This window comes from Pleurodeles waltl, chromosome 8 (assembly GCF_031143425.1).
Source record: "Pleurodeles waltl isolate 20211129_DDA chromosome 8, aPleWal1.hap1.20221129, whole genome shotgun sequence".
Taxonomy (NCBI): domain Eukaryota; kingdom Metazoa; phylum Chordata; class Amphibia; order Caudata; family Salamandridae; genus Pleurodeles; species Pleurodeles waltl.
The window spans coordinates 162,512,609-162,539,593 of NC_090447.1; the positions used below are offsets into that span (position 1 = coordinate 162,512,609).

At 45.4% G+C, this 26,985-nt stretch overlaps 1 protein-coding gene across 4 annotated transcripts in view; it reads right to left on the reverse strand.

Moving 5' to 3' along the window:
• The window catches only part of GRM5 (glutamate metabotropic receptor 5), a 1,150,672-nt gene extending 1,126,911 nt beyond the window's left edge, over positions 1–23,761 (reverse strand). Inside the window, exon 1 of one of the 4 annotated variants that reach the window (XM_069204006.1) lies at positions 22,965–23,761. The gene's annotated coding sequence lies outside the window, so the exon portion shown is untranslated. Of the gene's footprint in view, positions 1–19,354; positions 20,726–22,964 lie in introns of those variants that run through there. The other 3 variants (XM_069204004.1, XM_069204003.1, XM_069204005.1) reach the window with 3 other exon arrangements.
• Between the last annotated feature and the right edge of the window lie 3,224 nt (positions 23,762–26,985).

The following is a 26,985-nucleotide window of genomic DNA, read 5'->3' on the forward strand; positions in this document are numbered from 1 at the left end:
ATCAAGCCTAAACCCTGACAAATAAATGTCCCCAATAGTCTTATGATTATAACAAGTGTTATTGTCACACTCTCCCTTAAGTAGCCCAGGACAAAAATATAGTATTTGTTGTATGTGTTAGAAATGTGGTCTCTAGTTGGCAATCGGTTTGCACCCTGTCCAAGTAGGGACCCTCACTCTAGTCAGGATAAGGGAGATACCAAGCTCAGGTAACCCCTGGTAATCCCCTTGGTGGCTTGGCACGAGCAGTCAGGCTTATCTCAGAAGCAATGTGTAAAGCATTTGTACATAATACACAGTAATACAGTGAAAACACTACAAAAGGACACCACACCAGTTTTAGAAAAATAGCCAATATTTATTTATGTGAAACAAGATTAAAACAAGAAAAATCCAACATTCAGTAATAAAGATATGAATTTTGCAAGAATTAACTTAAAAATACAGGGCCAGATGTATGAAAGCTTTTTGCATTCGCAAACGGTGCGAATGCCCATTTGCGAATGCAAAAAGCCATTTCAGAATGTATGAAAGACATTCTGAACGCAATTTTAAGGAATCGCTAAAATAGCGATTCCTTAAAATTGCGACCCTGTTTAGAGAGTTGCAAATTGCGACTCTCTAAATAAGAAATCGCAAATAAAGATTCCTTATTTGCAATTTCTTTGAACATGTAAGAAGCAATTCCTAAATGCAAATTGGGCATTTAGGAATCGCTATTTACCACTAGGTTGAACCTGGTGGTAACCATGTGCAAATTTAAAAAATGCATTTAAAATGCATTTTTAAAATGTACATGTAAAGCACACATGCCCTTTTGGCATGTGTGCACCTTACATGGCCTAAAAAATTATTTTGGGGTGCAGCAGAGGGGGCCTTAGGCCCCCAACACCCTGGGGTTTTGCATTTCCAAAATTGCAATTTCTAGTTAAGAAATTGCAATTTTGGAAATGCAAAAAATTCACAGATATGGGCCTAGAGGCCCATAGGTACGAATGGGGCCGGTATCGCAATTTGCGATTCGGTAATAGCATTTGCTATTTTTAAGAAATCGCTATTACCAATTCGCAAATGTTATACATTGTATTTTGCGAATCAGAAATAGCGATTTCTTAAAAATCGCTATTTCCGACTCGCAAAAGGCCTTCTTGATACATCTGGCCCACAGTTCCTTGAAGTTGAAATGGGGCTACCACAGCGTTGTGATCAACAAATCCAACAGTTCAGGCCAGCGCAGCGTCGCAGGCCAGCTAGGGTGTGGGGAAGACCCGCAATCAGTACCCTGGAAATGTAGGACGTCGTGATCCTCGCACTGAGATCCGGAGTGTGGCCTTGCTGGTGTCGCAGGCTTTGGTTTTGGCGGTTGGTGTGGGGGTCGTCGGGCCCTTGAAATCGCAAGCATTGCAGATCGAACTCCGGGCTGATGAAGTCAGGAGCTCTGGCATGCATGGCGTCTGGGCTGCGGTGTGAAATGGGACGATGCGACATGCGGTGCCTGCAGGTCATGGTACAGGCAGCAGCTCAGTGACAGCATACAACAGTGTCGTTGAGACCAGGACTGCGGTGCAAAGTGGGGCGGTGCGACGTGCATTGTCACCAGGTCACGGTGCAGGCAGGGGTATCATTGTTGCTGAAGAACTGTCATCCGTAGGCCCACATCAGCTCCGTGCGGTGTCCACGGGTCCCGGTGCAGACAGGGGCGTCTGTGTCAGCAGGAGCGGTGGTGACGGGCATGCCAAGGCTGTGGTGTGAGCAAGGCGATGCCGGAGCGCAGGGCCCAGAGGTCACGATGCAAGCAGCGGCTAGGAGGCGGCGTCAGGTGGTGGCGTCGGTGAGGCCAGGGTTGCGGTGTGAAGCAGGGTGGGGCGGTGCCGCTCCGTGCGGCGTTGGCATGTCACGGTGCAGGCCAGTGGCATAGTTGGCGGCAGTGCAATGATTTTTCTTCTTGAACAGCACAAAACACAAAGTTCCCACTGCTGTGGCAGATGAAACTGAAGTCTTTGATATCCCTGAGACTTCCAACAGGAGGCAAACTCTACTCCAAGCCCTTGGAGAACTTTCTCAAGCAGGATTCATAGCAAACTTCACCCTTTGCTCTCTTTTAAGGCAGGATCAGCAACTGCAGGCCAACCCAGCAAAGCAGCACACCAAAGGGGCAGGGAATCATTGCCTCAAGTCACGATGAACATTTCATTTTTTAGAAAACTGAATCAAAAAACCTCATGGGTAAAGCCCAATGTCATATCAGTTTAAGTTAAAGTATAGATTATAAGGAAGTGTACATTTGATGTCAGTGTTACACCGGCGTGGTTAAGGTCTTATTTAAATATAATGGCGGATGGTATATCATTTACATTGTAGGCTAATGGCACTATAGTCAAGGGTTGCAATTAGTGAATTTTTGCACATGTGGTTTAGTACAACTAGGAGTCATCTCATGTTATTTGAAAGCCTTGTGGTAATTAAATATGGCATTGGGCTTTACCCATGAGATTTTTTAATTCCGTTTTTTTTTTAATTAAATGTTTTTCTAAAAATGAAATGTTCATCATGACTTGAGGCAATGATTCCATGATTTTTATTTTTAGACTGTTTGCATGATTTACTCTGTAATAGGAAGATAATTAACTTTGGATGTGGAGAGGAATATCAGCATCGGGGAGAATTGGATATTGATATTTTGCTATATAAGTGGACATGCCCTTGGATTTGGGGTGAGCTTTCGTAGAACTTGCACACACTAACCCCACTATGTTTATTTTAGTGATCTTTGTTGATACTAAAATGCCCATTATTTTATGTTTTTATCAGGGTACATACTTACAGCAAGTAGGACGCAATGAAAAGAAAGTCATATTTAAGTTGAAACATCTTGTGTTTTTAGGATAAGTATTGAAGAATCAGAGAGATATTAGTTTGTTGGTTCTTCAAAACATTGTTTGGCTGAATGAGAAGGCCACTAATAGGTGTTTTTTTTTTTTTAGGTGCTACCTGAAAATGTAATTTCTGTCCTGATGATGACCCCTTTATGATTGGTTCTGTTTGTGGGGTCAAAACATCGACACAACTTACAGTGGGTTAATGTATGATGAAATAGGTGGCTTCAGGACACCTGAATTGAAGGGGTCCGTTTTCAGGCTTGCTTCAATTTTTAACCACAATTTTGTACATATTGTATATATCACTTGGCGAAACTTGTCACGTTATTCACGTTCACTGCGCTGTCACCATAGGACCACCTGAATAGACAGACTAATGATTGTATTGTGTGAAATATTATTCAGATAAAAGGAACATGGTTTAGAACAACCTTGTTGATAAAAGAAATAATTCATGCCGTGGAGGTTAAGGGTTATACTTCCCTCTTGGGGCCTCAAAACTTCTTGTTATATTTACACACCCAGGTCTTAGGGTTACTGGGTTTGCCTCATTTCTTAAATAAATACTTTCTAAAAGGGACATTTTCAAACTAACAATCTAAAAAACAACTTCACTAAAAGATGTATTTTAAATTGTGAGTTCAGAGATCCCAAACTCCATATTTCCATCTGCTCTCAAAGGGAAACTGTACTTTAAGGATGTTTAAAGACAGCCCCCATGTTAACATATGAGAGAGACAGGCCTTGCAACAGTGAAAACCGAATTTAGCAGTATTTCACTGTTAGGACAGGCCCAACACACCAGTATATGTCCCACCATTAACATACAATGCACCTTGCCCTTGGAGCTACCTAGCGCACACCTTATGGGTGCCTTACATGTACAAAAAGAGAAGGTTTGGGCCTGGCAAGTGGGTACACTTGCCAGGTCGAGTTGGCAGTTTAAAACTGCACACACAGACACTGCAGTGGCAGGTCTGAGACATGATTACAGAGCTACTTAGGTGGGTGGCACAATCAGTGATGCAGGCACACTAGTAGCGTTTGATTTACAAGCCCTGGGCACCCCTGGTGCACTTTACTAGGGACTTACCAGCAAATCAAATAGGCCAATCATGGACAAACCATTCACCAATACAATTTACATAGGGAACACTTGCACTTTAGCACTGATCAGCAGTGGTAAAGTGCGCAGAGACAATAAACCAGCAAAAACAGATTGAGAAAATAGGAAGAAGAGGGCAAAATGTTTGGGGATAGCCCTGCAAAAAGGGCCATATCCAACAGTATGTGTTCCTTATATAGTTATTGTTACATGTCTATAGTTACAAATTGACTTTGGAAATATAAATCAGACTTTGCTTGCTATCAACCTTCTTCAAGAAGTCCATCGATCAGACAGTTCTCTTCATCACCACCTGAATGCAACCACAGACCATGAGTGACAAGAACGACAGACATTAGAAATCAATCTTTGTATGACAGGATGGTTTTACCACCTCATAAAAAACAATAGCTTAGTATTGCACTTTACCCACTTAACTGGGATAGACCAATTTTGAGCATGTCTTTGCTCCACAAACTGGTCTTGCACCCAAAGGTTTCCAAAAGCAGGTGATCTCCAGGCTGGTAAGCCTTAGTCGGATCATGCATCAAATCCTAACCAGACTGACACCTGGCACATACCACAGTAATACTGAAAATGGTTGGACGGCTTCTACAATAAGTAGTAACACCGATCGACCTCACCGCATGTCAACCTTATTGTCTGTGTCACTCCTAGACGTCAACAAAGAAATCCATTTCAAACTGAAGTAAATTTGACTGAGTTGAATTTGCATTAGTTAAAATCCCCATAGCTACAGCAGGAAAAAAAGTGAAATTTTCTAGCACAAGGAACTCTCAAAACCGTCATGGTTAAAAACTATTTCAATATTACTTGAGAGAAATAAAGGGCACAGTGCATCTTGTTCTCTTGTGCAATGTGCATGCTGGCCTGAAAACGTATCCTTTCAGACCAACATTAAAGAGTAAAGCTGTGGTTCAGGTAAGATAATCTAAAGTATATGTGGGGGTAATATAATTTAAAGTATATGCGGGGGGATAAACAAGGTCTAGCCTTTGTGAACGTTTGCAAAGCTTTCTCAGAAAACTGCACAAACTTCTCACAAGAAAAACGTTGCACACCCCTGATAAGATCTGTCAGGCAAAAATACAGAAATGACAACTCGTTGGACTCCACATCCTTAATTGTATGTGATTGTGATAAAGTAGAAGAGGAAAGAGTATGGATTCGATAATAGTAGGATCCAAGTCTTACAAAATAAGTAGGTAAAATAATTATCCTGCACAATGATGTCACAGAAAATGATGTGAAGCCACAACCCTATTATAGATCTGATTGTGATGGCAGTTGGGCTGTCATGTAGTTTATGATAACTTAATGGGGACATTCTAACAATCTCTATAGGAATGTGTTTATACCTCACATATTGATGTTTCTTCTCTTGTTTATTAGATTTTTGACCTGCACAATCTATGCATGTTTTAAACAAGCATTTGCAAAGCAAAGGGTCTTGCGTTTGCTCGAGTTAGAGATATTAGCATTGTAAATTCCAAACTGGACTTTTCTTGCCACATAAATTGAAAATGAAAAGTAAAACAGTTGACATAAGCAAGTCAATTCAACGCGCCATGGCCGCCATGAGCTTGAGCGCGAAAAAGAGACACAAAGGAAAAAGAAGTTCACTCGCAGGCAAACATATTGGCAAACGTGCAATTATCAATGGCCAAAATGGTGACAAAACTGCCTCAAGGAGGGACACACGGAAAACATTTACCAATGTCATCAAAGGATTTTTGAAAGGCAACCCCACGAACGAGTGAAGTGATGGGCGTGGTTAAAAGCCCAAATAGATACCAACACTTAAAAACAGATTGGTGAGCTTAACGTTCACTGCCGCTATCTGCACATGACCAGCATCTCACTGGTACATGTACAAATACAGGAAACAAACTTCTACCGTTCCAAGACCAGAAAATACACACAATGGGGCGAGAGAGATAAAAATCAATGTGTAGTGGTATGAATAAGAGAAATGTTAGATATTCATTCTCTACACCATTAAATGTCAACGTTTTTTATTCTTATAGGTGTGTTTTTAACGCTAGATAATCCACTAGACAGACATCCTTACCTCTTTGAGGCCTGAATAGAGCAGTCACACAAGGACATCAATATGTAAACATAATGTATGAGCCCTCAGAGAAGTTTAACAAAACCACAGTGTGGGGCCGAATCGAAAAATACATTAACACAGAAAGATCACACACAACAACAATGATGAAAGGTTAGGCCGAGATGCTGTTACTGAACTCACAATAAGTGAGACCCAAAGCCCTGCTCTATCTGCCTAGAACACAAGACAAGGCCATTTCCCTCTTTAAACACTGCAGAGAAAGATCGCACCAACCCTCCACCTAGGCCTAGGATAATCGTTAAGCATCAAATGAATGAACAAAATGAATTATAATCCACCACCCACTCCATGAAGCAATTCACATTGTACTGCCTCTGTTTGGGGGTGTTAGTGTGGGTCTACACATTTAGCTTTGGTGCTATATGTGATGGTATAATTTATTTGGTTTATTGCATGGATCTCTTGCCAGCAGTATATTGAAGCACTGTGTTTCACCTAATGCATATTTCAGCAAGTGCACTGCATTGATTTTACTCCGAATAAGGCTTGCTGAATGATGCATATGTTCTTTTCATCATTGATTTTGCAGATTGATGAACTCCTTTATATTGACAAGTGTGTGTCTTGTAATAAAGTGAAATGATTTGGACATGCAGTGAGCAGACACATCTATTGAACTATTGAATGTTTTGTTTACAAGGAGTAACATTATATAATTGGAACTACTGGACTATTAAACAAACTCATGTCACCATAAGAGGTCTCAATGCCAAAAATCAGATTGGCAGTCACAAATAGTATAACTGGTGAGCATGGTCGAGTTTTGGTTTTCTACGTGAAGTAGTCTACCATTTACTCCTCATAGGACAAAAAAAATATTTTATCACTGCCTACTACTGTCTTGTAATTCCGTCGCCTTTCATAGAAGTGATTTTTCAAATAAGACATTTAAGAAAGTTGTATGTTGCCCGGCGAAAATCTGAGGGAAAAAAACTGGAGCAAAGCTAGAAATCAGGTAAACGAGTGTTGTAGATTCTAAGTAGCGCGCCCAATCAGCCACTAACTGATCCATTATTGCAGTGAGTAAGAACACTCTCTGGAGAGTTCCCACAATATCAAGAATCTAAGCATAGAAGGACCAAGCATCTCAGCTGAACTGTTCTCCTGCAAGTGACTATGCCTTAATTTCGTCCATGTAGTCATGAAATGTACCAAGAACTAAATCCATAACCTTATATGGATGCCCAAGAAGATTTATATAATAGATATAATTTTTTACGTTGTCTAACAAGCAAATGTAGTATGCATATATGCCCTATCAGAGCTGAAGTATTTTCCTGAATATTACATGGCTCTGCATTTGGCGATTAAAATGTCTATTATTTATTGCAAACATTTTGTGTGTACCTCACTATAGGTGAAGGTTAGGCCTTCACAATCAGCAGAGAAAGACAAAAGAAACAAAGCAAAGCACAATAAAACAACACAGGGTGCGACGAGGCAGCAACATTGAGAGACAGATATAGGAGGCAAGACAAGCAAGTGTGTCGTGAAGAGAAGAGCACTTTAGAGTTCTGCAGAAGACCAGAAGATATGGATCCCTGGGATATTCTCAAGTAATGAGTTCTGGAGTCTAGTTGTGGGAAAGGAGTAGGCTTGGTTTAGAGTACTTTGTTTTGGTTGGAAGAATGCCTGTCTCCAGTTTAGCAGTGATCCTTGTGTTCAGCATCCACCAGCATAGACTATTTTTGTGGTAAAATGAAGGTATACATGAACAAGCATTTGCAATGCAAAGGGTATCGGGTTTGCTCCAGCTAGAGCAATTAGCAGTGTAAACTCCTAACCGGACTTTTCTTGACCCATAAATTAAAAATGAAAAGTAAAACAGTTTCACATAACTAACCAGACTTTTCTTGCCATATAAACTGAAAAGTAAAAGTTTCACAAAAGCGAGCCGACGGCCCCCACCAGCGCAAAGCAGACACACAAAGGGAAATAAAAGTTCACTCGCAGTAAAACCTATCGGCAAAAGTGCAATTATCCATGTAACCAGCAAAAGTGAAATTACCTATGTAACAGGATCGATGTCATCCAAAGTGCTTGACTTCTTCCCAGCAAGATTACGCTGTTAAATAAAGCGAAAAAGTAGCCCAGAAACCGGACGGAAAACGTGGAGCCTTGTATGTTTTCAGTACTTGGTCGGTGCGCTCACGGAGGGCTACGCACTGGAAAAGGCATGACGTATACATGCCTTTCACTAATAAAAGCAAGCAAATTTTAAAAGGCAAGCCCACAAACCAATGAAATAAACTTACGTGGCATGGGCATGGTTTGAAGCCCAAAGAGAGATTACAACATGGGACGGAGTGCTTTGAGCTCGCCCCTAAAAAGGTGGCATGGCATAAACGGAATATGCAGATAATATACTATTTATTACCGCTGATGGGGGGAGGTCATGACCACTCTAAGCATCACCTCTTGTGCGTCAACACACTCTCAGCAACTCTAAGGACAGGGGACCCTTCACCAGCCAGTTCGGGGTGCGACTGTGAGTTGCTGAGGGGGCACCCTGGAACTCAGTCCCAGACCCCTCCCCGCAAGGGCCTATGTTACTCCACTGCTTGACATTAAATTGAACTGTGCGTTTATATATATATATATATACTGAAAAAAACAAAGGTTACAGGGACGTTATATTTAGGCTCATATTTCAAATGTACCAAACCATTGAAATTCACCTGTTACAGTTAGAGTTAGCATTACCTCAAGTAACTATAACTCGTGCCCTAAGGTAACTATAACTCGCACCCTCACCATGAACAGTTTTTACGTCAAAATGTTTTATACATATAGTACATTTTTATTATCAGTGATGTTATTAAAGATGTCATGAGTGCTGTAATTTGTGAAGTAATTAGCAGTGCATGGCGAAGACGTGAGTTATAGTTACCTTAGGGCACGAGCTATAGTTACCACGCCAGTAATGAATTTAGCCCCGGGGAGATGGTGACCCCTGGGGCATGGGGGGCCATTCTGTTTCCACACATAATTTCTGCTTTGCTCCGGGGAGGTGCTGGTCCCTGGGGCTGTGGGGGGGGGGCATGCAGCCCCCTCACACTCCATTTAAAAAATACCACCAGGAGTTGGTTCACCAGGGAGCCTAAAAAACGTTGTTTTTAAAAAAAAATCACTGAATCCACAGATCCATCGCAAATCGCGACAGAAATCTTTTAGAATTTTTTTTTTAGTTCTTGGGGGGGGGGTCCCTCTGGGAACCCACCACCAGAGTTAAAGGGTCAGGGTGTCTGTACCCGGGCTCCTTTTCTTTAGGTTTACATTTTTTTCTGGGACTCAGCTGCTGAGACCCAAGATGGCTGCCAACACTTTCTGGATGAAGTGTTGGAAGCCAATCAGATCTTGGCACAAGATTGAGAGACGTTGCAAATCCTTCTCGTCTCTCTATATACACATACATTTATTTTCCCCTTACTTTCTCAAAAAGTACTAAATGGATTTACACCAAAACAAACAAGGTCACTTTCCTGACCAGGACCTACCTTTCTGCCAAATTTGGTGTAATTCTGTCCAGTGGTTTTGGCACTATCACTGTTCAAAATCCCTATTGAAAAATGAATGGGGAAAAAGTGTTTTGGGACCCCCTTATTTTCTGGGCCACCCTGAATGGATTGTCCCAAACCTTTCCAGGCAGCAGCTGGCATGACTGGCAATTTTGTTTTGCAGTTTTTTGTGAAGATTCGTCAAGCAGCTCCAACGTATATAGGCAAGTAAAACAACCCTTTTTATATAGAAACTAGGTCCTAACTATAACTACCTACACACACATAGATAGATAGATAGATAGATAGATAGATAGATAGATAGATAGATAGATAGATAGACAGTGCTTTATTTGTCAAATAATAAGTGTCGGTGCCCAACGTGCTGCTCAGACACCCGCACCTGGTGCTATAAAATGTCAGAGCGCTAATAGCAAGGATGCACAGCCCTGAATCCACGTCAAGCCAGGCACTCCCTGCTCCTTTATCATACTATTACAAGTTTCTGCTTTTTCCTGTAATGACGGATTTTCTGTATTTCTTTTCCTCCATCTTTTCGTTTGGTTACTTTTTCCTTCTGTTGGTCTTGGGAAATGTATGATTTGGAGAATTAAATGCCGGTCTCTAAAAATAAGTGCTGGTGCCACACACCAGGAACCACTGATATATATATATAAAAAACACCGTTATATAACCTTTGGTTCTTTCAGTGAATTTCTAATTTTTTTTAATGAAAAGTAATTTTAATTACTATACATTAATCCAACCACACAGTGGTGGTTGGGTGCAGAGCCTTCAGCCAACCCATATAGCCACCCAACCCTGTGTTGTGCATGTCCTTTGGCCATGCGCAGCAGGGTTTGGCCACAGGGCCTGGCATGTGGCCATTTGCTAGGGTGAACCCCTATAACAACCCAACCCCCCCCATGAACCCGCAGGCGCAGGCCGATGTTGGCCCCGGGGGACCCTTTCTCCGGAGCCCAGCCTAAATATTTAATTTTTTGGGGGGGAGTAGGGACCGTGCTGCCGCCCCCCCCACCCGATCGTAGCCCCAGGGATCCCCTCCCCTGGGGCCATGCCTAAATATTTAGGGCCTGATTTATACTTTTTTAGTGCCACATTTGAGTCATTTTTTTATGCAAAAGTGGTGCAAACTTACAAAATTCAATTACATTTTGTACGTTTAAGCAGCTTTTGCATCAAAAAATGATGCAAATGTGGAGCCAAAAAAGTATAAATCAGGCCCTTACATTTTTTGGGGGGAGAGGGCTGCGCAGCCACCCCCCAAGCCAAACTCAGCCCCGGTTATCCTATCTCCAAGGGACCAGCCTACACATTAAATTTTTTTGAGGTGGTGCAGACCCCCTCCCCCCGCTGAACTCAGCCCTGGGGACCCCATTCCCCAGAGCGTGGCCTAATATTATTTTTTGGGGGAGGGGGAAAGGGAGAGAGACTGCATGGTCCCACTCTCCAGGCCGATCTCTTCCCTGGGGACTCCATCCCCCAAGGCTCCCAAGGCCTGACCATGGGACTCAGAAAAAGGGGGGGGTCAAACAACGTGTTTCCTATTATAATATAATTGCCATAGGGTTTTTAGAGACGACTACAGTCCAAAACCACCAAATTTGGCAGAAAGCTAGTTCTTAGTCCAGAAAGAGTGTTTTTTGTTATTTGGGATAAATCTGTTCAATAGTTTTAAAAGAAAAAGAAATATAGATGTCTAGAGGCGTGATGGGAAATGCAGAGCTTTGATTGGCTGCCAACACTTCAGCCAGGAAGTGTTGGCAGCCATCTTAGGACTTAGCTTCAGCTGAGTCCCAGAACAAAATGTAAAAAAAAGAAAAGTGGCCAGGGTAGGGAGACCCTGAACCCTTAGTTCTGGTGTTGGGGTCCCAGAGGGACCACCCCAGAGCAAAAAAAGCATTTGTTTTTACATTTTCACCACGGGTTGCGGTGGATCCGGTGAAAATGTAAAAAACACAAAATAAGTACGGGCTCCCGCACTTGTTTTAATGAAGCCCCCAGATGTGCAAGGTCCCGGGGGCATGTCAAAAATAAGGAGGGGGTGTATGGGCCCCCATTCCGGGATTACTGATGTCCCAGGGACTGCCACCTCCCTGGGGAAAAATAATGTTTTAATATGGGGGAGGCCTAATGGCCCCCCGCAGCCCCAGGCACCACCACCTCTCTGGGGAAATTATTCAATTGAATGAGGGGGGTCCACGCGCCCTCCCTGCAGCTCCAGGAACCACCACCTCCCTGAGGCAAAGATTCAATTGCATTCTGAGGGGACACATGCCCCCACGGCCACCACCTCACTGGAGCTGCAATAAAAGAATGAAGGGTGTCCGTTGCGGACCCCTGGCCCCGCGGACCACATTTCCCTGGGGCAAATGCTACATTTGAAGGGTGCCAGGCGGCCCCCCTCATGGAGCCATACATGGTCCTGGGGACCGCCAACCCCCAGGGCTGGCTCCAACTATGTCCCGAGGTGCCCACCTCTGGGACATAATTGTTTGCTTTGCTTGGTGGGAGCTGACAGCTCCCATCAAGCAAAAGCGAACATAACTCCGCTTTCTGCAAGAGGGAGCTGTCAAACACCTCCTGCTTGCAGAAAGCAGAGTTTTCATCTCTTTCCCTGCACACAAATATGCATGCAGGGAAACAGATGGAAACATTGCTCCAGCAAGCAGGGAGTTGCTATTTAAAGGAGCTCCCTTCTTGCAGTAGCAATGCCGGCTCCCGGAGGACATGGTGAGCTGGCTAGGACTGCAGGGGCATTGAAGCTCTCGCTCTATTGCTCTCTCTCTCTCTTTCGCTCTTTCTCTCTTTCTCTCTCTCTCTCTCTCTGTACCATCTCATGATAGGATGGAAGAGAGAGAGAGAGAGAGGGACTGTTATTGCAATGGTCTCTCCATACAATGACTTCAAAGAGTCAGAGTAGTAAGATGTTTGGTATGAATGTTATAGTTACCTTTGGATGCAGAGCATAACAAAGTCACTTCTGGCCTAATGGTCAAGGGCTTGAGCTGTCACTCAGTAGGCTACAGTTCAAATCCTAATATCGCTTGACAGTGTGTTTGTTTATTTACTAGTGTTTTGACTGTTAAACCTTCCTAGTGATGGAACATTCACACTTCTTTTCAATCAAATGCATGGGTTGACTGTCATAGGTATGTCTGCAATCATCAGAGTAAGAAGTCACCTATGGCCCAAAGGTTAAGGTCCAGACCCTCACAGTGAAAGTTGAGGGTTCTACTCCCCTATCTGTGGTCATTTTCCTTCTTTAATTTCTTTTACACTTCAGAAGTTTAAGGTTCATACTGAAAGGTGATCTCACTTGTTTTAAATGGCAAATAAACTTTTCTTTTTAATTTGTCCTAATATATCTCATTCTACGTATATCATTCATCAAAGCCTAAAAAACTGTTCTCCCTCTCTCTCCCGCTCTCTCCCTCTCAAGTTCTCTCTTTCAATCTCTTTCTCTTACTTTCTCTCCTTCTCTCTCAATCTCTCACTTTCTCTCTCTCTCTCTTTTACATCCTATAAAGGGATGGAAGAGAGAGAGATTATTATTGGAATGGTCTCTTCATACAAAGACTTGAGAGTGTCACACTAGCAAGATGTTTGATCCCAATGTTATAGTTATGTTTTAATACACAGCACCACAAAAAACACTTCTGGCCCACTGGTAAAGCTCTTGGTATGTTACTCACAAGGTGGAAGGTTCAAATTCTGATATCTCATGCCCTGTGTCTGTTTATTTTTGAGTGTTTTGACTTTTAAATATTTCTAGTAATGGATCATTGAAATGTTTTTCCCATCAAAATGTGTGGATTGAATATCATAGGTAAGTCTGGAGAACATACAGTAATCAGTCACTTCTAGCCTAGTGGTTAAGGTCCCAGACCCTCACACTGAAGGTTGAGGGTTTCTGTCCAAGTGAGTCTGTGGACATTTCCCTTCCCTGGTTTCGTTTCAACTTGAAATTTTTAGGTTGCATACTGAAAGGTGATGTCACTCTTTCTAATTGACAAATACATTTTTCTTTTCAATCTGTCCATAAATATCAATTCTAAGTATATCATTCATCAAAGCCTAAAAAACTCTCTCTCAGTCTCTTTCTCTCTCTTAATTTCTTTCTTTCAATATTTCTCCCACGCACCTACCCACTCAGACCCTACGTGCCCGCTCACAGACCCACGCAAACACTGATGCAACCACTCACAGACCCACTTAGACTCTGATGCACCCACTCACAGACCCACTCAAACACTGACAAACCCACTCACAAACCCACTCAGACACTGACACACCCACTCACAGACCCATTCATACTGTTACACATTCACTCAAAGACCCACTCAGACCCTCACTCACCCACTCACAGACCCACTCAGACCCTCATGCACCCACTCATAGGCCCACTCAGGCACTCTTGCACCCACTCACAGACCCACTCAGACACTCATGCACCTACTCACAGACCCACTCAGGCACAAAGACTCCCACTCACAGACCCACTCAGACACTAAGGCATCCACTCACAGACTCACTCAGATGTCACACATCCACTCACAGAACCACTCAGACCCTCATGCACCCACTCACACACCCAGAGAAACCCTTTCATACCTATTCTCCCACCCAGAGAGACAGACCCTTTGGCCATACACAGCATTGAGTTTGGCCAAAGGTTGTGTGTGGTGTGGGATTGGATAGTTACAGGAGGTTGGCCACAGCGGCCAACCCCCCACTGTGCACACCGTCCTTGGCCGTGCACGGCACTGGTTGGAGTAATGTATAGTAATTAAAATTACTTTACATTTAAAAAAATTGAAATTCACTATGAAAAACAAAGGTCACAGGTTTGTTATAGTTAGGAAATAGAATTTAAAAACCCATTGAAATTCACTTAAAAAGCCAAAGGTTACAGGGATGTTATACTTAGGCTCAGAATTAACTAGTCTAAAACCTTAGAAATTCAGCAGTGATAGTTAGAGTTATTTCAAGTAACTATTACTCGCATCCTAAGGTAACTATAACTTGCACCCTCGCCAAGCATTGCTGATTACCTTAGATAATACAGCAATCATGACAACTTGTATATTGTCATTAAAAATATCAATGAAGCATTAGCAGTCAAATTAATGAAGAAAAAACTGTGCATTGCAGGGTGCGATTTATAATTACTTAAAGTAACTCTAACTATAACTGCTGAATTTCTAAGTTTTCCTGCGAGTAAATTCTGAAGCTAGTTATAACGTCCCTATAGCCCTTGTTTTTTTAAGTGAAAATATATATGTATTCCTTTTTTTCCTAGACCTTTCTGTGCAGATTCTTATGCCCTTATGCCTTCAAAATCTGGAATCCCTCTCCCTCTTCATATCAAGAATGCTCCTTTTGCTTAGACTAGCAGTGGCCCTCCTTCTCTCTGCTCTCCTTCTCCAGGATAGGCCTGGTTTCTGTTTCTCCTCCCCAGCTGTAAATGATCACCTCACTTCTTTGTATTTAACACTGTCTGAAACGGTGCAATCTGTAAAATCTGCCTTCTATCTACGGAGTGTCAAGCCATGCAACATCCCCCCAACTGTGCTTCACATTGCCTGTTCTTCATACCTGCCTGTCGCTCGCCCTACAGCCACTTCCTGTTCTACTCTTGCTTGAACCCTGGTAGACTCTTGACACCTGACTCAAATATTATCCATTTATAAAGCCAATGGATGCTTGTTTTTATAGCCACGTGACTCGCGTAGCTGACTGCTGCACTGTTGACTAATGTCAGAATGACAACTATTATGCTCCGTGCCTGCCCGACTGTTTCAGCACCTGCTCGCCCCGCCGCACTCTCAGCTAGCTTTGTTCATGGGCTTATAAAGCCTCTATTTAAACCTACACCTATGAAAGTTTTGGAACTAGTTGTACTCTCAGCATTGTACCTATTTTTTGCACTTACTTTTGTAATAGCTCTATCACTGCATACTACTTGCCTGCTATACCCTCATTACCCCGCTTGCGGCGATAGATGCGTACACCCACTGACAATACAAATTCTACACTAGTTATACAGCGCTGTGAAACGGGCTTCGATGGACTCTGTGCTGTAGAAATCATTGCATACATACATACAAGTACATAAATAAATAAATACTACAGAATATGCCGAGAATTCCATCATGCTTTGTATTTCTGTCAAGGTAGCATTAAGAAATTCTGGCTCACATGTTTACTGTGGTGAATCCACAACTAAAAGCGTTTTTTACATGTATGTTCCTTGCCTTGTAGAAAACGTTATGCTTATCGCCGTTGAGGCTCGCAATGACCAATCCTTAGCTATGATCAAATAGTCTCCAAATCGAGGCCTAATTTTGCTTATGGGAGCATCACTGGTGTTTCGCCACATGGTGACACTTGCACAATATGCAGAATTATATTTGTAAAGTCATGTATTTATGACAATATCTACCGTTCAGATAACGCACATTACACCTCCTTGCTTTCCCGTGATATTAAAATACCACTCGTCATGTGTGCATAATGTTTGCAGGCTCTGTTACCATGGCAACACCAAACACATGCTCAAAGGCAACCAGAAGTCGCATTCCAGGGCTATAGTTCTTCTAAGTTGTATTATTTATTTGGGAGGGGGCATTCCATTGTTTCGGTGGAAGGTGAAGATCAGGGTTTACCTCTAAGGAAGGGTCCTATCAGAGGGGACCCGACAACACCCCTGCATCTGGTGCAGTTCGGGAGTGACTGGTGGTGCTTTAGAGCCCAGAGGGGTTTAATCTGGCTGTTATAAACAGCAGGGTCCCGGGTCCATTCAAGGAACTGTGCCGTAAAGGCAACTAAAGGCAATCACTGAAACAGCGACAGGCCGTGCCCTGCTCAAGCGCTCCCTCGCATTCACCAACATTGCAACCGTTTCACTTCACACGCTCACGGGCATTCTGACAGCCTTCGCTCGGAAACTGCCGGTGCATGTGAGTAAATGCAAAATTAAGGCACGAATTCTTCAGATACAAGGCACTGCATGTAAAGTAACACAGAGCACACACTGTCCAGACACAAAGAACTGTATATAAAACGACACTGGTATCAGTGTAAAGAAACATGCATGCATGCATGAACTAAAATGTTTCTGGGACATAACGCGATGTGTGAAGTGATTTCACGCAGAAAGAATGTCCAGGCCCACGCAGCGTCGGCCTGAGGCAAGTGGTGTGCAGTCCTCTGAGGAGAACTGCGGGGTCTTTGTCACACACCGCTGCAGGGAGGTAATAAAAGGATGCACCCTCCCTCCAAAAGCCCCCGCCACCCATCCCCTCTCAATATCTCACTCTGACGCGTCAAGGCAGGTTATACCTCCACGGTTAGACGGCCCCTCTCTGGAGACCGGGCCTTCTTCAGTGTCAGTGGCTCTGCGCGGGAAGGTGTCTGGCAGCTTCCCCAGTCACCTCGCCGCGATGCCTTGAATACTCCCAGCGCGTCAGGCAAGCCTATATCTGAAATAATCACATCAACCGGTAATCAAATTCAAGGGGGAGGGGGCTGGCACCGGCTCCCCTCGGAGGGCAGGGACCTCCTGTCACGGTTTAGTTTAACACCGAGGAATAGAACGGGGAGGGGTGACCCCTGCATCTCTGAATGCAAATGTGCAGCTTAATTGCAGAGCTACACTTGATAACAGCACAGGGCTGTGATAGAATTATCTGTAAACCCAGTAGTAAATGTGTCTCTTGATGCAGTGTATCTAGACGGGGACTGCCTTTGTTCGCTTGGTGAGGGGGTGAAATTTGATCACGCGCACGGTCCGTGGTCGTTTAACTCACATTTATTTGTGCTTTGTAAAATAACATTACTTAACACATAAAAATCACCTGTCTAGCAGCCTCATAAGGTGCATTAATGTTTTTTTTTTTTTTTAAGCGAGTGTGGGGAAACGTTCTCTGAACAAGCAGATCTATATGTCAGCAGTTTGCTGCAGTGCTGAGAACAGAGCATGCTTGGTGATGGTTTACATACACCGCTCTTCCCACAGGTGTGCGAGTATGGTTGTGTGCGCCGTTGTAAAGGAGGTGGGCACCGCGCTGAATCTGGAAGTTTACGTCGGTGTATGTAAGCCATCCAAATGACCCCCAGGCCTCCCATCCTCTTGACAGCGTCTCACTGCCTTCCGAACCTGTTAGCCTTTGTTGTTGAAAGTGGATATTTTCTAGGAGACTGCACAGTGGGCCAGATTAAGTCCCTGCACGATTCATTGGCATCGATCCGTTAACGGCTCTTCCCGCTTTTCCAGTGATGCGCAATTGTGAAAGGATTGTTGTCAAGAAGCGAAGCGCCTCCGGTGTGTGCACTACCTCTTCGAGGCTCAGGTGTGATACCGCGGAGGCTGAATCTTGGGGAGTATGTGAGTTGTGGGGGAGTATGTGAGTTGTATTTTGAAATCTAAGGGAATCGCATCTCGCAAGGAAGTCTTAGGTATATTTTAGTTTAATCCGCAGTGGGAACACTTGTGCACGAGTTTCCACGCCGTTACTAGTCAATCCTGACTGCCCCTCAGTACGCTCATGGAGGCGGTGAATGGGCGGCAGAAAGGCGGCTGAAACTCACAACTAAACCTCCCATTCAACAGACCCAACCTGGGGATCCCTCTGGATAAGACACGTTATCACACCTCGAGGAGTCACCTCGTGCACTGTGACTCCTTCCTGCGCCTTTGCGATCACCCTGCATAGTGTAGCCCCTGCCGCACTCAGCGGCGCGTATTGTGATCCACGCTCTGATGCCCCACGCAACCCTTGGCGCCCAGATCACCTCGTGGACTGTGCCGCCTGAGGTACTGTGACACGTCACCCTGGGGCTCCGCCAGCACTATGGACCCCGCCACACTGAGCACCTCATGTCCAGTGATCTCCGGCCACACTGAGCACCTCATGTCCAGTGAACTCCGGCCACACTGAGCACCTAATGTCCTGTGAACTCCGGCCACGCTGAGCACTTCACGTCCTGTGAACCCCGGTCACGTTGCGCCCTTCATACACCCCTTCCTCACACTCCGTGACCCCCGCAGCTCCACGCACCTCAGCCTCCAAGATCCCCTCCGCTTCCTGGGCCAGTCAGGATCGGTGCGCCCCTGGCTGTGTGGTAACGAGGGAGCTGTCCGCGGTGCTGAAGAGCACGTCTCCGCTAGCCAACCATGCAAGTGCACTAATGCAACCAGCACACACATGCACTTTCACTATCCACACACAGGGGTGAATGCGATGCGAGCCATGTGTGTAACCCAGTCCAGCCCTCGACAAGTCCAAAACATGCGCAGCCCTTTGCGTTAAAGTCAGGTGTCGGCAGCACATGTTGCTCTGACCCGTTCTTGCACTCAGGTAATTCCAGGCACCTGTCTGTTATACGGCCCATGCAAACAACTGCCACAGGGCCCCCCGAGGGGCAAGCACAGGGCTCGGACAGGAGGACGCCCCGCAGCAGACCCTGAAACAGCATGTAATCAGTGCCTGTAAACACACGACGCGGGGATCGGCGCATGTTTTCCGCAGCCGCGGCTGCACAGTGCAGTGTTATACTGTAGGACACATCCTGCCTACCTCAGGGCTAACTAAACACAACGTCTGACAACATGACCTATGCCCACAAAAAAGGTGCCCCGGAAGACAGTGCCCTCAGACGTTTCCACTAGGAATAGGGGATGCTGTGCACATACCTGCGGGGATGAGAGGGCAGTCACGGGTGCGCAGAAGTGCCATCAATCCGTGCCCGCATCCTGCAGGAGATGGAATAAGGCAGCCACCGGCAGTGTAGGGTGATGGGTACCAGTGCTCTGCTGCGCGTACTTTCCTGCCAACAAAGGCGACCCGAGGGACCACGGAATCGGCAAATCCTTCACACCCCGGCAAGGTTTCAGGGGGCTCTCTGCCGCTCTCGGGGGTCTCTCCTGCTGCGGCGTTTCTGTTCCAGGTCTCAGCTACTTCCGATACACTCTACTGCCACTGAGGTCTCTCCTGCTCAGGAGCCTTCCCACTGCTGAACGGGATCTCTGCTGCTTGTAGGAGGGGAGGGGGGACGGATTCAGCTCTCTAATGTGTCAGGGGTTATTATTGCCCGCAAGCGGCTCTGCTGTTCTAGGAGGTGAGCTGTTTTACTAGGAGCTACATCCAGGGTTTGTTCTGGGGAGCTCTTTGGCTCCTGTGGCTATTCTCCGTGCCCTGTCCTTCTCCGAAGGTCTTCACTCTAGGACTGTGCTGCCCCGGACCCCCTCTGCTGCCTCGGGGATATCTTCAGCAAAGCACAGGGCTCTGCTGCCCGAGATGGGCTCCCCGGCGAGGCTTTGGTACTTTCGAGGTGTACCAGTGACTAGGACGAAGAATTGTGCTGGTCCTGGGACTGTTCCCGAGGACACCTGCTGCTTCCGGTCTCTACAGCGCCTCTCTGCTTCTCTAGACCCTCCGGAATGCACCTCTATGCTGCCCTCGTGGCTGTCTGTTGCACTTCTCTGCTGCGCCCGTTCCTCCTTGTTCAGGGTCCTCTCTGTTCTACTCTGTGCTGCGCCGGGTCCTCTCTGCCCGGCTCTGTGCCGCGCTGGGTGTTCTCTGTGCTGCGCTCCGCGTCCTCTCTGTTCCGCCCGCGCTCTCGGTTCCGCTCTGTGCTGCGTCTGGTCCTCTATGTGCTCAGCACTCCAGGATTCTCTGCCGCGCCGGTTTCTCTGTTCCACTCTGCCCTTCGCCCGGGGTTCCCCTCTGTATCTTTATGTCGCTTCCGGTTCTTAATGATACACCTTGCTGCTGCCTCCGGCACTCACTGGAGGGCCTCTGTTTTATTTGGAGGGGTCTTCCACACCTCCGCGCTTCCTGAGTCTGTCAGCTGCACCGCTTTCCACCTCTGAGGCTCCATCCTGCCCCTGGGGCTGCCCTCGATTCACGCAAAACCTGCTGCACAGGTGTTCCCCGTTGGTTCTCTGTTGACACAGGGGCTCCCTCTGCGTCACAGGTTGCCAGTTGACTCTCTGTGTTCTGGAGACTCCTTTCTGCTCTAGATGGTTTCTGATAACCAGGGTTCTCTGGGGCTCTAGAAGTCCACCCGTTGTTTCTGATATTCTCTGCTGCTCCACCAGAGGCTCTCAGCTGCACTCGGAGTTCTCAGTTCCTACGGACCTTTACAACAGGTATAGCATATGCTATATGCAGGTCCAGAGCCGTCCTGTTGGACATGTCCTTCCTGGAGTTCTGCACTCTTCCCGGGCCCACTGCTACTGCAGAGGGTCTATGCTCTTTTAAAAGTTACCTGATGTTCCAGAAGGCTAGTAGTTGCTGCATAACATCTCACCTATACCATTGGCTCTCTGCCACTCCAGAGGCCTCCTGTTGCGCCTGGTAAATCCCTGTTGCCCATGGAGATATTTACTCTTCCGGGATTCACTGCTGCTCAAAGGCATCTCATCTGTGCTATGGGTTCTCTGCTGCTCGAGAGGCCTCCTGGCACACCTGGTAAATCCCTGTTGCCCCTGGAGGTATTTACTCTTCCAGGGTTCACTGCTGCTCTAGAGCATCTCACCTGTGCCATGGGGTCTGTGCCGCTCTAGAAGCCTCCAGTTGTACCTGATAATTCCCTGTGGCCAGTGCAGTTATTTACTCTTCCGGGATTCACTGCTGCTCTGGAGCATCTCACATGTGCCATGGGGTCTGTGCGGCTCTAGAGGCCTCCGGTTGCCCCTGGTAATCCCCTGTTGCCCCTGGAGTTCTTTACTCTTCCAGGATTCACAGCTGCTCTAGCACATCTCACCTACGCCATGGGTTTCCTGTCGCTCTAGAGGCCTCCTGACACACCTGGTAAATCCCTGTTGCCCCTGGAGATATTTACTCTTCCGGGATTCTCTGCTGCTCTAGAGCATATCACCTGTGCCATGGGGTCTGTGCGGCTCTAGAGGCCTCCGGTTGCCCCTGGTAATCCCCTGTTGCCCCTGGAGTTCTTTACTCTTCCAGGATTCACAGCTGCTCTAGCACATCTCACCTACGCCATGGGTTTCCTGCCGCTCTAGAGGCCTCCTGACACACCTGGTAAATCCCTGTTGCCCCTGGAGATATTTACTCTTCCGGGATTCTCTGCTGCTCTAGAGCATATCACCTGTGCCATGGGGTCTGTGCGGCTCTAGAGGCCTCCGGTTGCCCCTGGTAATCCCCTGTTGCCCCTGGAGTTATTTACTCTTCCGGGATTCACTGCTGCTCTAGAACATCTCACCTACGCCATAGGTTCTCTGCCGCTCTAGAGGCCTCCTGACACACCTGGTAAATCCCTGTTGCCCCTGGTGTTATTTACTCTTCCGGGATTCACTGCTGCTCTAGAACATCTCACCTGTGCCATGGGGTCTGTGCGGCTCTAGAGGCCGCCGGTTGCACATGGTAATTCCCCGTGGCCCCTGGAGTTATTTACTCGTCCGGGATTCACTGCTGCTCTAGAGCATCTCACCTGTGCCATGGGGTCTGTGCCCTCTAGAAGCCTCCAATTGTGCCTGATAATTCCCTGTGACCACTGAGTTATTTACTCTTCCGGGATTTACTGCTGCTCTGGAGCATCTCACCTGTGCCATGGGGTCTGTGCTGCTCTAGAGGCCTCCGGTTCCACATGGTCATTCCCTGTGGCCCCTGGAGTTATTTACTCATCCAGGATTCACTGCTGCTCTAGAACATCTCGGCTATGCCACATGTTATCTGCCGCTCTAGAGGCCTCCTGATGCACAAGAGTTCTTTACTCTTCCAGGATTCACTGCTGCTCTAGAACATCTCACCTATGCCATGGGTTCCCTGCCGTTCTAGAGGCCTCCTGACGACGCACCTGGTAAATCCCTTTTGCCCCTGGAGTTATTTACTCTTCCGGGATTCACTGCTGCGCAAGTGCATCTCACCTGTGCCATGAGGGCTCTGCTGCTCTAGAGGCCTCCTGTTGTACCTGGTAAATCCACGTTGCCCCTGGAGTTATTTACTCTTCCGGGATTCACTGCTGCGCAAGGGCATCTCACCTGTGCCATGGGGTCTCTGCTGCTCTAGAGGCCTCCTGTTGTACCTGGTAAATCCATGTTGCCCCTGGAGTTACTTATTCTTCCGGGATTCACTGCTGCTCTAGAACATATTACCTGTGCCATGGGGTCTGTGCCGCTCTAGAGGCCTCCTGCTGCATACTCTGCTCCAGAGGCTCCCAGCTTTTTTGATTTGCTCTTCTGTGCCAGGGGCTACCCGCGACTCCAAAGGACTTCGTAATTCCGTGTTGCCCCTGGAGTTATTTACTCTTCCAGGGTTCACTGCTGCTCTAGAACATCTCACCTGTGCCATGGGGTCTGTGCCGCTCTAGAGGTTCCCTGCTGCATCCTCTGCTCCAGAGGCTCCAAGCTCTCCTGGCTTGCTCTGCTGTGCCAGGGGTTACCCGCGGCTCCAGAGGACCTAGTAATTCTCTGTTGCCCTTTGGAGTGCGCCACTGTTCTGGGATTCACTGCTGCTCCAGGGGTTCTCTGCTGCACCTGGGGTTCCCCGTTCTTACATTCTCAGTTTGGGCGGCTTATCTGTGGTTCCATAAGCGAATGCACTTGTCGCCACCTGTTGCCCCTGGGGTTTCCTACTGCTCCAGGACGCACTGATGCTCTAGAGATGACGGCTACCTCTCCAGAAGTTCATGGCTGTTCCAGGGGTTCTCTACTGCACCGCGGCTATGATGCTTGCGCCTCCAATGCCTTCCTTTCCCAGATGGTTGCGCTTTCACCCAGGACCCACACACTGCTCTCCTTCATTTGCACGGATCGCCAATGATCTCTTGATGACCGAGGCCTGATTGCCAATGCCGGCTCCAAGAAGCCCCGGGCCACCTCGGGTGACAGCAGAGATCGCTCTGGTGCTGCCCAGCAATTTCCGATCTTCGCGCCGCTGGCACGTCGGAACCCGTTCGCGTCCCCGCGCAAGGCCAATCAGTTCTGACGAGGGTGTCTGCTTTCTGCTGTTTTCATTTGTATTTCAGGTCATAATTCGTGAGGTTATTTATCCGCGTCCGTCCTGCCTCGAAAGAAGGTCTCATAAGGCAGCTGTGAACCTCGGAGTAGGCGCACCTCTCCTCACATATACTGCGTAGTACCCGAAACCCCGGAACCCACACACTTTAAAAGCACAGCTCTGCAACGTTGAACTTTAATAACTAGGCAATGTGGGGTAGCAAGAGCTGCAGTTTTGGCTTTCCTAAGCGCAGTAATAATAGGAGCTAACCTCACCAAAGAGCCGCAACCGCAGGTCACTGTAATTCTCAACTGCAAGCAAAACAACTGGATTACACGTCCAACCCTTACCTGCTCTGCGCGAGCTCTCACCATGAGGGCGGCTGCATCTCTAAAATCTTATTGCGTTTTACCCACCGGCCTCCGACACTCTAGTTTCTGCACCCCGCTGCAGATTTCCCGGCCTTCCGGATGCCAAGCTGGATACTCTCCGGCGGGAAACCCGTTGCACTGGCAGTGGGTCACGTTTTCCGAACACCTTTTTGGTGCCACGAAGTGCCACTTCTCCCTACGATATTACACGCGTAGCTGAGTTTGATAAATAGTTGAGCAGTCATTTTAAAATTAATTTGTACACCTAGCGGTCCCTTATAAAAGTATAATTTTTGAAAGTTAAGACTCCTGGTAAAAAGGAGACAGCCCTCATTTTCTGGAGTTTCCCTTTCATTCATTATATAGTCCGCAGGAGATATCTATTTGCTGTTATTACTTTATATATCTAAATATACATCTCTCTCTCTCTCTCTCTCTCTCTCTCTCTCTCTCTCTATATATATATATATATATATATAGCTGGATAGAGGTGAAAGTATATATATATATATAGAGAGAGAGAGAGAGAGAGAGAGAGAGAGAGATACGTCTATCTATCTATTGATAGATAGATAGATAGATAGATAGATAGATAGATAGATAGATAGATAGATAGATAGATAGATAGATAGATATACGTCTCCACACATGCTCCTATCGACCAGTGATAGGGCGGCACACCCATGAAGTAATCCGTGATTCTCTTTTAACAATTAAATGAGTCGAAAACGACAGGGAGATGAAGAGTGCTGTTTCTTTATTCAGGTGCTCGCAGATACCAACCAAACAAATAATGGGCAACATGTTTTGGCAGTGCGCCTTGAACTGGGCCTCACAGTCATTGGTAATGGACATTCTGATATTTCATAGTCATTCCTTAATTTCCTTAGCCCAACAACTGGACCGCTCCATCTTCCAACTCGTACCCTCAAGTAGTCCCATTCCGTCCTCCATTTTCATTTGTGAATTAATCCACCCACATATTTACTCATTTATAAAACCTCTTTCATCACAATCACGAATATGCAATTCAAAGCTTGAAAAGTATGTCTGAATTAAGGAACCACATTATTAACAAATACACTTCTCTTAAATCACATTCAAATAAAAAGAGTATTCCACTTCCATTCTATGTTTTTGGATTCCTCCATGGGAGGTATTACTCCAACATGCAAATAAGGCACTAAATACTATATGTAAAAGGAGTTCCAATATCACCAAGAAAAGTATGCCTCTCAAGGGTCCCACATTTATATATTGGAATCCCCAAAATCACAATAATTATATAACGCATGTCAGATTCTCAATTATTGCGGTCCATTTTCCAATTTAGGAAAACAAGTGAACAGATTTGTGTAATATAACTCGTCAAGGTGTTCCTTACGTTTTCCAGAGATAAATGTACTAGCATGTACTTTACAAACCAGATTCCCTACACCCGTTAAATAATCAACCTTATAGCTGTTTTAAAGCACAATCCTGTACCCATTCTCCAAGAGATGATCACATTATTAACACAGCACTTTTCCATTAATTGTGATACATGACATAAACCATGATATCTACCTCCTTAAGAATGTAAATAGTATTTATATACAGGGCTCATGACATAAAGTGCATGTGCTTTGTGCAAATCTAATTCATTGAAATAAAATGTATCATTCACATTTCTTCTCATTCTTCCACCCTCCATTTTGAGTAATATTACTGTGATATTTGATCACTTCACCAACCCCATATGTTCAAGCCCATAAGGATTCTGCATTTTAGAAATGTCATACATCAACATTGGAACCAATCATACATCATATCCCAAATTTATGAACCTGAAACTCCACGGTTCAATCAATACCTCAATAACCTATATACAAAGTCCTATGTAATTTGGTACATGCAGATTGTTCCCCATAGCTTCAAAAAGGTGTATAAAGTGGCGTGTGCTAGGTAAACAGAAATATTCTATATTAAATGAGCAACCAATCTTAAAACCATTATAGAATAAGATATTATCCAATTTCTAAATATAGCATTTGTTGTATTCCAAAGAGAATTCATCAATTAAAGTGCATGGACCACACCACCACGTCATTCATAGATGTCATAAGGATTCCTACTACATGTCTTAACACTGTCCACTATATATTTCTATGTTCATCTTTCAATGGACAGGACACCCCCATTGTCATGACACAACTCTCCCTTGGGATAAAAAATTTCATAACAATCAACACTACTCAAGTAAAGTGCAAGTGCCATAGAGAAAACAATTCATTTTTATAAAGTGCATTAATGTATTAAAAAAAGAAGGAACTTTCTCACAGGCTTAGGATAACAGTTTAACAAGGTCAATCCATAAAATATTTCACAATCAACACTATTCCAACAACATACATTGTAATCACAACTGATCCAAACATTTTCTGTAAATATATCATAATTCCTGAGGTACAGGCCACCAGAGGTCATGCCAGCGAGCTGCAAATAAAGATATTACACAATATGTATTTCTTAACGTTATCCACCACTTGAACTCTTATCTCATAAATGGGCATGTAGTTCAGCGTCTATATTATGCCCCATGGGACCACTGTGTCCAAAGTCAAAATTAAGTGTGACTCCTCTCTCCTTACTTCCTTCTAACTGTCTTCTCCCTGTAGGTCGGCTCTCACATGCTATATACCATAATAACGGAAGTTCATCAGTGATCGCCCATGATGTTGTTCAAAGTATATATCACAGACCAAATGGCATATGTAATAAACATTGTGCATATGAAGCAGTTTTTGTCGTAGGCCCCAGTATCCTGACAGGGCAAGCATCACAAAATTATACAGCATAATATCAGTAGGGGATGAAATGCCTCAGTTGGGTAAGAAATTCATACACATTACCAGGTATCTCCACCAATACATAAATCATTACCATAAGTACTGGGTACATAATGCAATACAGTAATCTCTCTTTCCAGTTATGCAGAGGCTGGCACTAACTTG